Source organism: Anguilla rostrata, chromosome 10 (assembly GCF_018555375.3).
Source record: "Anguilla rostrata isolate EN2019 chromosome 10, ASM1855537v3, whole genome shotgun sequence".
Classification (NCBI taxonomy): Eukaryota; Metazoa; Chordata; class Actinopteri; order Anguilliformes; family Anguillidae; genus Anguilla; species Anguilla rostrata.
Genome location: NC_057942.1, coordinates 31,160,177 through 31,170,273, shown reverse-complemented (window position 1 = coordinate 31,170,273; position 10,097 = coordinate 31,160,177). Strand labels below are relative to the sequence as shown.

The window sequence follows — 10,097 nt, the reverse complement described above, 5'->3', positions numbered from 1 at the left end:
ATGTGGTTAAAGTTCTCATTTTTTCTTTTGTTTCACAAGTATGTGCCCCAAGAAATCTTTCTAAAGGCTGAGTGCGCATTTCTTTTTTAGGAAAGGCTGCAAATAGTCTACTTCGGAGTGGTCCGAATGTACCAGGAGTGGGTTAGAAGAAAAGACTATGCGTTTATTTCCGGTTAATTTGTCTTCAAAGGGATCCGCGCGTGAGGTCGCGCTGTGACAAATTCAGCGGCTCGTAAAGTTAGTCACGGCTCAAAACTGTGTGTAAGAAGGTTCGAAATTATAAATCAGACTAAAACTACGAATTGGCAACAAGCAAACCGCAGTGTAAATTTATGAGGATAATAATAATAATAATAATAATAATAATAATAATTAATAATAATAAGCTTTAAGATAAATGTATACATTTCAGACTAAGTTATACACTTAACTACAAATAATTGAACTTCCTTGCTGTTATACTGTATATCAAAGACTTCCCTTGACAATGCATTCGCAGAAATTTCACTATAGGCTGTATGTGCTTACATCTGAAGCAACGAAGCTTGTAGAAAATTGTAGAAAATGCTTAGTTTAATTTTTCACCACATTAATGGTATTTATGATTTATCTCTGATTGCGAAATTGCGCTTGTCATTAAATCGTAGATTCAACGGCATAATCAGTGGTTACTTCACTGAGGCCGATGCACCGCCTCTAACAGATTTGGTTTAGCTGGGCAATTGTGTGAAATACTAATTTTACAAATCAGATCATTGCTGCAAGTATTACTTCCTTCGTTTAGGTTCTCGATTAAATACACAAAGTTACGATGAAAGCAGAGAAACAACGCACGCACACACAATGACACACACACACACACGTATTGATTTTCAAACTTTTAGATTATTCAGACGACTATTGTTGAATAATAATAATAATAATGATAATAATAATAATAATAATAATACATTTATCCATCGCTTTTCACACAACACGCTCAAATCACTGTAGTTATAGTTTTGAATAATAACCACCAGAGGGAGACATTGCTCTTGTATTTTTGACATCAAGTTATAAAAATAACATCATTTTGTCGAGGAAGTGCTTATTAGGAAAAAAGAAGACCATAAGGCAGAAGACAGTGTGTTTTGGCAGGCAAAGAATCGGCTTACTGTAGGCAGACATTTTCAAAAAGGATTATTATCCATTCTGCATGCCAAAATTACGTGTATTGTAATATCTTAAATATGATTTCCTTGAGGCTAATGGTGACTGATTGAATGTGACGTTTATTTCTTCAGAAAACCCTCACAAAATTATTTTATGGCTGTGCTCCGTTTTGAGAGAACGACTCAAACTACCTAGGTTTGGCAGTCATATTTCTGGTTGAAATACAGAAGGTATATATGACACTGTCTACCCGGAGGGTAAATTGATGGCTGTTTGTTGACATATAGCTAGTAATATGCAGCGGAATATTTGTGTTACGTTCCTCAGGAAGGTCAGCTGCTGTTATTTTTAAAAAGTGATATGACTTTTTGTTGAAGTCTTAATCCTACAGTGCAATGCTGCAGCATATGTGTTTTGGTGAACTAAATTCCTAAAAAGCAGCAAAACTTCAGTTGACCTGAAACCATGGTTAAAAGGTCCCCTATTCTACTTTTTTTTATTACCAGCTTACATTCAAGTTCTTACTATTGTAGCTGATTATGCTTTTAGCTGGAAAGATAAAAATGGCATTTAACAATGTCAGTTTTGCACGTTTTTTTAAATTTTGCTTGCCCATTTGTTCATAATTATGCTCTGGTCGTGGATGGTAAATCATGGAAAGGTGCGCGTTGCTTCGTTGTTCAGAAAAGCCTGACCATGGGCAGGTTTATGTGAATAGAGTACTTTTATTTGATTGGCTGTTTTAACAGGGGCACAATTCATGCCACACTGCACAACCAGTGTCAAAGCGTTGATAAATTCAGGTTTGTAAAATGGGGGACCTACAAAAGTGATCATATTGCTTTTCAGTAAATATTCACAAAACAGATTGTGCTTGTACAAAATGGCTCAGACTGATGTAAAAACATTAACGTCTTAGGAAATTTTCATTTTATAATATATATTATCAAGTCTCGTAGTAGGTCTATATTGTTACACAAATCATTACCTTCTTGGTTTCAATGCCATACAAATCTGTATTTCAAGGAGTTGGTCAATTAGGCTATCATGCGTCAGACTTATGACCCGCAGATATTTGGATGAATTTGGTTGCTTGAATCCCAAGAGGCTGTCGTCTACTGTAAGCCAATGACAAGGCAGTTATATCTCACCGCCGTGGTGTGACAGGGATCCTTGGGCATCTTCAAAGCGATCTAATCGCGACGTCGCTTTGCATCAAGGAACACAAGAGGGGGCTGATGAGTAATGGGGCCAGCGTTTGTCCGTTTTCATTTTCCTGTGGGCTGTTTATCTCCCCCCCCCCTACCCCCAGTTCAATAGCAACATATCATAGCCAGGGGTAGAAGGGGGAGGAGGAGACGTTCCGCGCATCCCCCCCCACCCCCGAGGTCGGTGGCGTTGCCTGACATCCAGCCGCTCTTTAGCATTGCGCGCTAATTGACAGCCCGTATCTGCCTGGTGGTAGGGAGAGCTGACAAGTGTGGGAAGGCTGGGGCCAAGTTAAGGGGCAAAAGTGCCAATCAAGAGCGGGGTTATCAGCACCGGGGCCAACGGCACGCCGCCAATCTGACCCGGCCCACCCAGCGCACCCCCTGCGGCTCACTTCCTTTCCGTTTCGGCTGCTCCCCTCCCCCCTCCCCTCCGCCCAGCATTCCTCTTTCTCGCCCCATCCTTTGATTCTTTGCGACAACTTTTAGCGATTAATTAAGCGCTTGCGAGGGGTGTGAGGTTTGCTGGGGCCTGTGGTGGCGCTATAGCCCCTGGCCTCGGAATGGAGAGGTCAGCTCCACCCGCTAACATCCCTCCAGGCCCAAGCCAGGCTGTGTCACCTAAGTAAGCAAATGTTTATTGTTCTTAGGAGATTTTCACCCAGCTGTTACACATGGCCGTGCAATGGGGTGAGTCCTGTCAAAAACGGAATTTACAATATTAATCCCACATACTTTTCATTACATTACAGACATTTTAGCAGGTGGCTTTATCCAGAGCGACCTAAACAACCTTTTTTTTTTTTTTTACAGGGTATCCATTCATACAGTTGGATATTATATACTGAAGCTCATTCATATTAAGTATGGCAGAGTTTTACCTGGGAATTGAAACTGGCGCCTTTGGGTTGCAAGCCCACTTACTTAACAAGAGGTGAGCACTTGCTGGCTGAAATGAAGCCACACACAGTGCACTAATACTGCCATTTTGAATGGTCGTGTGTGTTGAACAACACTGTTATCATGTAGGTCACTTAAGTCCCCTTTCCTAAATGGAATTCCCCTTTGCATTTTGATTTTGTAAATCGTTAGTATTACTTAATTTTTACATTTTTAATTTTATTTTTAAAACTTTTTCATCTTATCCTTTTATAGTGTGGTTGACCCTTTTTGTACATACATCACTCGGTCTTCATTCATCACTCACTCTTAGGAACACATAGCATTTTAAGTTTCACTTGCTTTAAAGAAATATAAAAGCTGTCTAATAAAAAAAGAGAAGCTCCAATGAATTTTTATCAAAAAAAAAAAAAAATAGACTCTAGACTCTTATATGCTGTAAACCCCATATTCACTGATATAGATCGGCCTATACTTTTATTTTTTTATTTTTTGAAGGATAGTATCAGATTAGATCCCAGGGCTTATTCCTTCTCTTGCTCTGATTTCATGTCTGATGACACAAGAGAGATAATGTACAGTTGTGTATGGGAGAATTGCAGGGAATAGAGATGGGGAGGATTGCGCTGAACAGATATGCGACATTAAGTGCATGTTTCTATTCCGAGAGCAACAGAGTCCCCTGCAACCCATATTTTCCCAAACCCTTGCGTGTTTTCAGCCAACATAAAGCAGCTTTAAATTAGGGAATTACATTATTAAGTCTTGATTAAACCTTTTTTCTGTAAATTACTTTAAATGAGCTAGCCATTTCTATTTGACACCCTTCTAATGGCGAAATAGATATTGAGAGGAAGGAGGGAAAAAAAAAACAGTCCGACTCACAGCCTAGTTCGCACTGTCAACACATAAATCAAATTGTTAAGTTCTGAGACTCTTTCTGGCATTTCACACATTTTTTACTACCCCCATCAAAAAGCCATTTTCCTGTACAAATCCCACACACGACTGAACAGTAAAATCGGGGGTTTAAAACGTTGCACTGCCTTAGAGGGATAGGGAGAGAAATCTGTTCCTTTCCTTTGTCAGGAACAGTTGGCTACATCTTTCCTTGGATTTTCTGACATGATTTCCTTAAGGAACGTGTTTTTTTTTTCTTCTCGCTTTCATGGTATGTTATTTTTTTTTCTCCCTCACCCATCAGAGAGTGCGTCACTACGTTTTCCGATCGTCCGAATGGTTGAAGCAGAATTCTATTGTCGACGGACTTCAAAGTGGAGGAAACTACAGGAGGGCCTGAGATTACAGCTAATTAACGCAGACAAAGGAATACGGCTGTTATTTTACTCAGTACTGAATCTGTAACGTCTGCACATGAAAGTAGCCACAGCTGTGCCCAAATGTCCCACTTCATCTCTACGACAGAGCTGGCAAAGAGACTTCAGAAAATACATAGTATTTTTTTTCTTCAGATGTTAGAACTATAAAACGCACTGCTCTCTATTAACTTTTGTGCGGTTTGAGTAGAATTGGTGCTCCTTGGTTTGGTTTGTATTTGATTTTGATTTATATCCCCTCTTGATACTTCCTCCCAGTAAATGACTGTAGAATTTATTTAGCTAAAATGAACTTTTTTGTGGTCTCCATGGAAACATTATTCTGCAGAAGCACTGCCAAGAATGTATTCCAAAAGTTGCCTGTTTAGAAGAGTTGAGTGATATTAAGCATATTATTATATACAACAAAATCATTTAAATAGTAAATACTATCTGTTTGTTAAAATCATTTAAATAGCAAATGCATTTGTCTGCTAAATAATGTAACTAGCATTTTCATTTGCTTACTAAATAATATAAATAGTATATGGGTTATTGATGTATGGGGCGGTTATAGGTTTTTCTTAAATATTTTTCTTCATTAAAGTCACATAGTATGATGCTAAAGAGTCTACTCTACAATACATTTGTCCCCAACCTTGTTGTCACACCAGAGTACATTCACTAGTTTGATTGAAAAAAAAAAAATTAATTGTATATGTTAACATGTATATGTCACATGTTGAAGAGTTTTACCACGTTCACAATTTTAATTCCATTTTTATTGCTTCTGGATGAAAAAATTGAACATCACATCAACTACCCAAATGCATCTGTTTGCTAAATAATTTAAATAGTATATGTACAGTATGTGTTTGCTAGATAAATGAAATGATATATGCATTTGTTTTCTAATAGAATGGCTTTGATTGTGACTTTTTCTACATTGAAAATACTCTGTAGTGTGATTGGATACTGCAGGATCTAGGGAATCCTGAGACAGAGACCTCCAATTAAGGGCAGCCTCTGGCTCCAAACTTGGGGCTTGTGACCCATTGACAGGTCAAAAGGGCTGACCTCCATCCCCCTGCATCACATTCAGAGCAAATCACCATTAGAGCGGATGCCCAATAGCAGTGGACAGCACCTCCTGTCTTGAGGAGGGGGCCAGGAGATGGACTTTAGGCTCTAGGCTTCAAGCTAGGGTGGGGCGCGGTCAGGCCCAAAACCACTGGGATCAAGGCGATGTCTCCAGCCCCCAACCCACCCCCCCCCACCACCTGCTAGCATTTAGAGTTCAGCTCCAGGGTGAGGATGCTTACGTTCTGGGCGTGATGCAGTGTGGTCTCAGAGTCCAGGATGACGGACAGGGGAAATGTCTCTGACAGATGATCTCATGCAAAGCTTCCTCTCTTCCCCAGCCCTGATATGCATATCTTATTTACATTCTGGGAGAATGCAATGTCTTTACAAATGACACTGTGGGCAAAGAACCACAGGAAAAAGCTAATTGTTGAATCAACACTATTTTACTTAAACTAAAAACATATTTTGAGTTTATGCAATGCTGTCAGGGATGAAACATAGGCTCCGAGCTGATTCAGCACTGCATATTTTGCAGTGATATTTACGATTAAAAGACAAACAATTAATTTAACTTCCAGGCGCCCCTAAAGTTAAACCTCAGAATTTTTTAATTAACTGTCAAAGAAAAAAAACAAACAAACAAAAAAAACAAAACAATGAAGTCTGATAAAGAGTTTTAGTAATAAACAAATAATTATCTGTATTCTGACTGTGGTTTTGTGAAGCAGAATGCACAGCACATTCATTACTTTGACACTTCCTGTTGGTCCCGTTCTGCATCTGTGCAACAAATGAAATAAAAATGACATTTAAAAATAAGTTAAAATCCTAAAATCAAGACTTGCGCCCTCCAGTGCCCTTTTCCTTCAAAACAGACGCGTTAATAATTTGGGGTTCGGAGATAGATGCCAGTGACCCGCTGGCCAATTTTCCCGGTGATTGACACGCGTGGCCTTTGGCTCCGGTTTTACTGGCAAATGCGTGGGCTCTGCAAGAAAAGACAAATTTCGCAACTGGGCCTAATGAGGACCTGCAGTGGCAGTCTTGTGGAGGGACACTCCAGTCGGGGAATGACGGATGAGGAACTCCTTCCAGCTCGTCAGAAAGGAAGCCACTCTTTATTTTGAAGACACGTAGCCCTGGTTTCAAGAATGGGTGTTGTCTCATGAAACAATAACTATCATTTGCTTGATTTGGTAGGATAACCCATGATTAAAGTGTTTCTGAATTAACAAATGACCTGCTCCTAAAAATGTGGATTCGTAATATGCGTATCTCCTTTTGAGAGCTACCATGAGCTTCTGTGATTTAATAATTGACTGTATTTGAACCCATGTCAATCCAGTGAAAACTATTTGCATGCCCATTTTAATTTGGCGAGCCCTCCGCATTTGTAGATCACTATTTGACCTATTAGAGGTGTCCAGTCTTATTTGAAAAGAGGTATGGGTGCAGGTTTTTGTTTTAGCCCAGCACTATGACTTGATTCAGCTAATTAGCTAATCATAGTCTTCATTTGAGACCTTGTTAAGCAGAATTAAGTGTCTTCTTGTTGGGCGAAAACAAAAACCTGCACCCACATCGGTCCCTTTTCAGATAAGACTAGACACCCCTGTAGACAAACAAGCAAATTCCATTGCAGAAAGCTGACGTTTGGTTAAAGAACAGTCATGTCGTCAGTAAAAGAGCCAAAATAATGGTGAGTGGAGACATTTTGAAGTTATTGGGGAACATGAGAGGGGTGGCTTTTGTATCACAGGTATGGAGAAACCATTAGGCCTCTGAGTGAGGGCTACTTACACATCATGAAAGGGAATGGTTTTGGTGACATCACCAACATATCTTGGGGTCAACTTCAGAGCGTACCAAGGTCCCTGCCGTGGTGTATCACAAACTTTGGTCCAGAGTTGTCTGAAGATTTAAGCTCCTCCTGGATCACCAAACCAAGCCAGGAAGGAAAATTGAAGTTATGACCAAAACAAAATTTTATACTGAGCTCTTCACAATGATGCACACACAAGCCACGTTTGCTGAGTGCTCTAGTTACTTAATGTATTGTTTGCCAAATAAAATGAAAAGTGTGGCTTTTACTGTCTGGCTGACCCTGATGCTTAGCAGAGACAGAGAATTAACTTTTCAAGGCTGTGCCTCCATTTAAACGTTATCCTGTTCAGAGCGGAGTGCCGATTTCCTCACAGGGTGAGAAACTTTTTCCGAGGTGCAGACGAAGCCCGTCTCGCTGAGCTGGTGTTAAACTGTGTGTGGGCGCTCGCGACTCGTTGCCCTCTGTCTACCTCTTTACTGCTTCCTCCCGCATTTACTATTCAGATTTATCGCGGTGCGGACACGCACATGGCCCCCACGGCTGCAACAACATTCGGACCTGCACACAGCGGTCTGGAAGATAATAAAAAGCAAACAACCGATAATTAATACCGTGATTACGCGGCCGGAAAACAAAGGAACCGGCCGAGTGGTAGAGGCAGCGTCTGACTGAGACCGATAATGCCCGTGCAAAGAAAGATAACATAAAAACAACCCACTTTCAAATTCATCAGGAGAAAGTTGCAAGTCACCAGAGTGGACTGGGCCAATAAATAAGAGTAATTTATAGCTTTGCAAAGGCAGAACGGGGTCTGCATGGCAGAACATTGGAGCGTATCTACAGCAACAGCATGGGTACATGTGTTTTAGGTTTGTTGGCATAGCACGAAGCAGTCCTATGAGAGCAGGGATTATAAAACTGGCAGGAGTAATAGCGGGTGTCAAACAATACAGCTTAACGTTTGGGAGGGGGAAAAAAGAATCGCTGGCGGCAAGTCTTACGAAACAAAATCTAAACAGTACCTACATCACATAATCAAATGACTAAGGGGGCGATCCAGCCTCGCTGCTTTTGCGAGTGTGAGCGCTCCCATAAGACTTCACGTCACTCTCAATCCTTCAGCGCGTAATGTTTGTAAAATGGCCCAAAGCACCATTTACGTTTTTTTCATTGAATGAAAAATGTATCAATGAAAATATTCAAATACTGTTGGTAAAAAAAATAATAATAATAACGCTAACACGGCAACTGATAACGCATAACGCAGGTGCATGTATTGCTCATGTGTAGGCCCCCCATTGTATGGATGTATTAGTTATCCAAAAATAACACACAATAACGTGCATCAGAGCTATGTTCAATTTACGGACGGACTAAAGCTGTCGAGAAAAAGATGAACACTTCTCAACCTGTCCGTTGATTTAAATCGTAATCATTTGTTTCGATTTATCTTAGTTTTAATTAGCAACATGGGCCAAATAACCGCATGGCTTTTACGCGTATTAGGGCGCCTCGTTTTATATGCTTCACTCATTTTTAATACATAGCATCACGTCGCGCAGTGATTCCCATTTGTTAAAACCTCAAGTTTTTTTATTTTTTACAATGCGCTCTACATAGCCAGGATTTCCTCTCATTTGCTGAGATGCAGAGCAGCGTATTTTGAATGTTATTCTTTGTAGCTGACCGCTCAGCCACGGGCAGCTTCTTTTTTCAGAGAAGGTGGACGCCAACCGCAAGGCCCCGAGCCGAATTCCGCTTCTTTAGCCGCGCCGCAGTTTCCATTACCCCAGTGGAAGGAACAATAAAAAGCCTGATGTGTGGACGTGTGGGCCGCTGGCGCACGAGCTGGAACCCAGGGCAGCTCCAACCCCACAGACGGCCGTATGTCAAGAACGGTGACTCAGCCCTCAGAGGAGGGCGGGTCCACAGAGACTCCGCCTCTTACTCCAGGAGCGTGCACTTGACGGGCGCGGGAGAGGGCAATTCTTGGTAAGACGGATCAAAATTTAAATAAGAACAGTCACGTTATTTTTGTATGAATTTATAGTAACATTGTTTGCTAATTGCATTTATCTCTCATTTATCTCTGATTAACATGCGCCGCGATCGGCAATACCTGGTATTATGCTCATTTGGTACGAAGTCCGTTTCTCATGCCAAATATGGATATGGAGCTGTCCCAACACTGGTCTGAATCAGATACAGTCAGTGATTGTTCCTTTCCAGCTGGACTCCTTTGTTTTCATATTGAATTAGCTCAGTCTGGAGTCAGTTCTCACAATGTTGAACAGTAAATTGATTTGCGCATGAGTAATAGGCCTAGATCCTTTTTTTGTTACTGTGTTCACATATAATGCACACAGTGTGCAGTGGTTCAAATATGTTTTACAGCTTGTGTATTGTCATCACAATATACGGTTGACTGCTGAAAGTGTCTAACTGTTTTTTTTTTTTTTTTTTTACTATTGCCTATTCTACCGCAACAATTTAATATGTGTTCTTTGTGCAGTTGACGTACGCTGGTATGTAGCCTATTATGAAATTATTACCGCTAGCTGACACTGAACCATTATAAATCATTATAACATTCATCTTTCACAAAAATGG

At 40.6% G+C, this 10,097-nt stretch overlaps 1 long non-coding RNA gene across 1 annotated transcript; it reads right to left on the bottom strand.

Annotated features, from left to right (window-relative positions):
* Positions 1-6,247: 6,247 nt before the first annotated feature.
* On the bottom strand, positions 6,248-9,392 carry LOC135264517 (uncharacterized). The gene is made up of 3 exons (XR_010332713.1): positions 9,276-9,392; positions 7,463-7,592; positions 6,248-6,442 (listed from the first exon to the last, which is right to left on the bottom strand). It is a non-coding gene; the product is annotated as an uncharacterized LOC135264517 (long non-coding RNA).
* Positions 9,393-10,097: the final 705 nt, after the last annotated feature.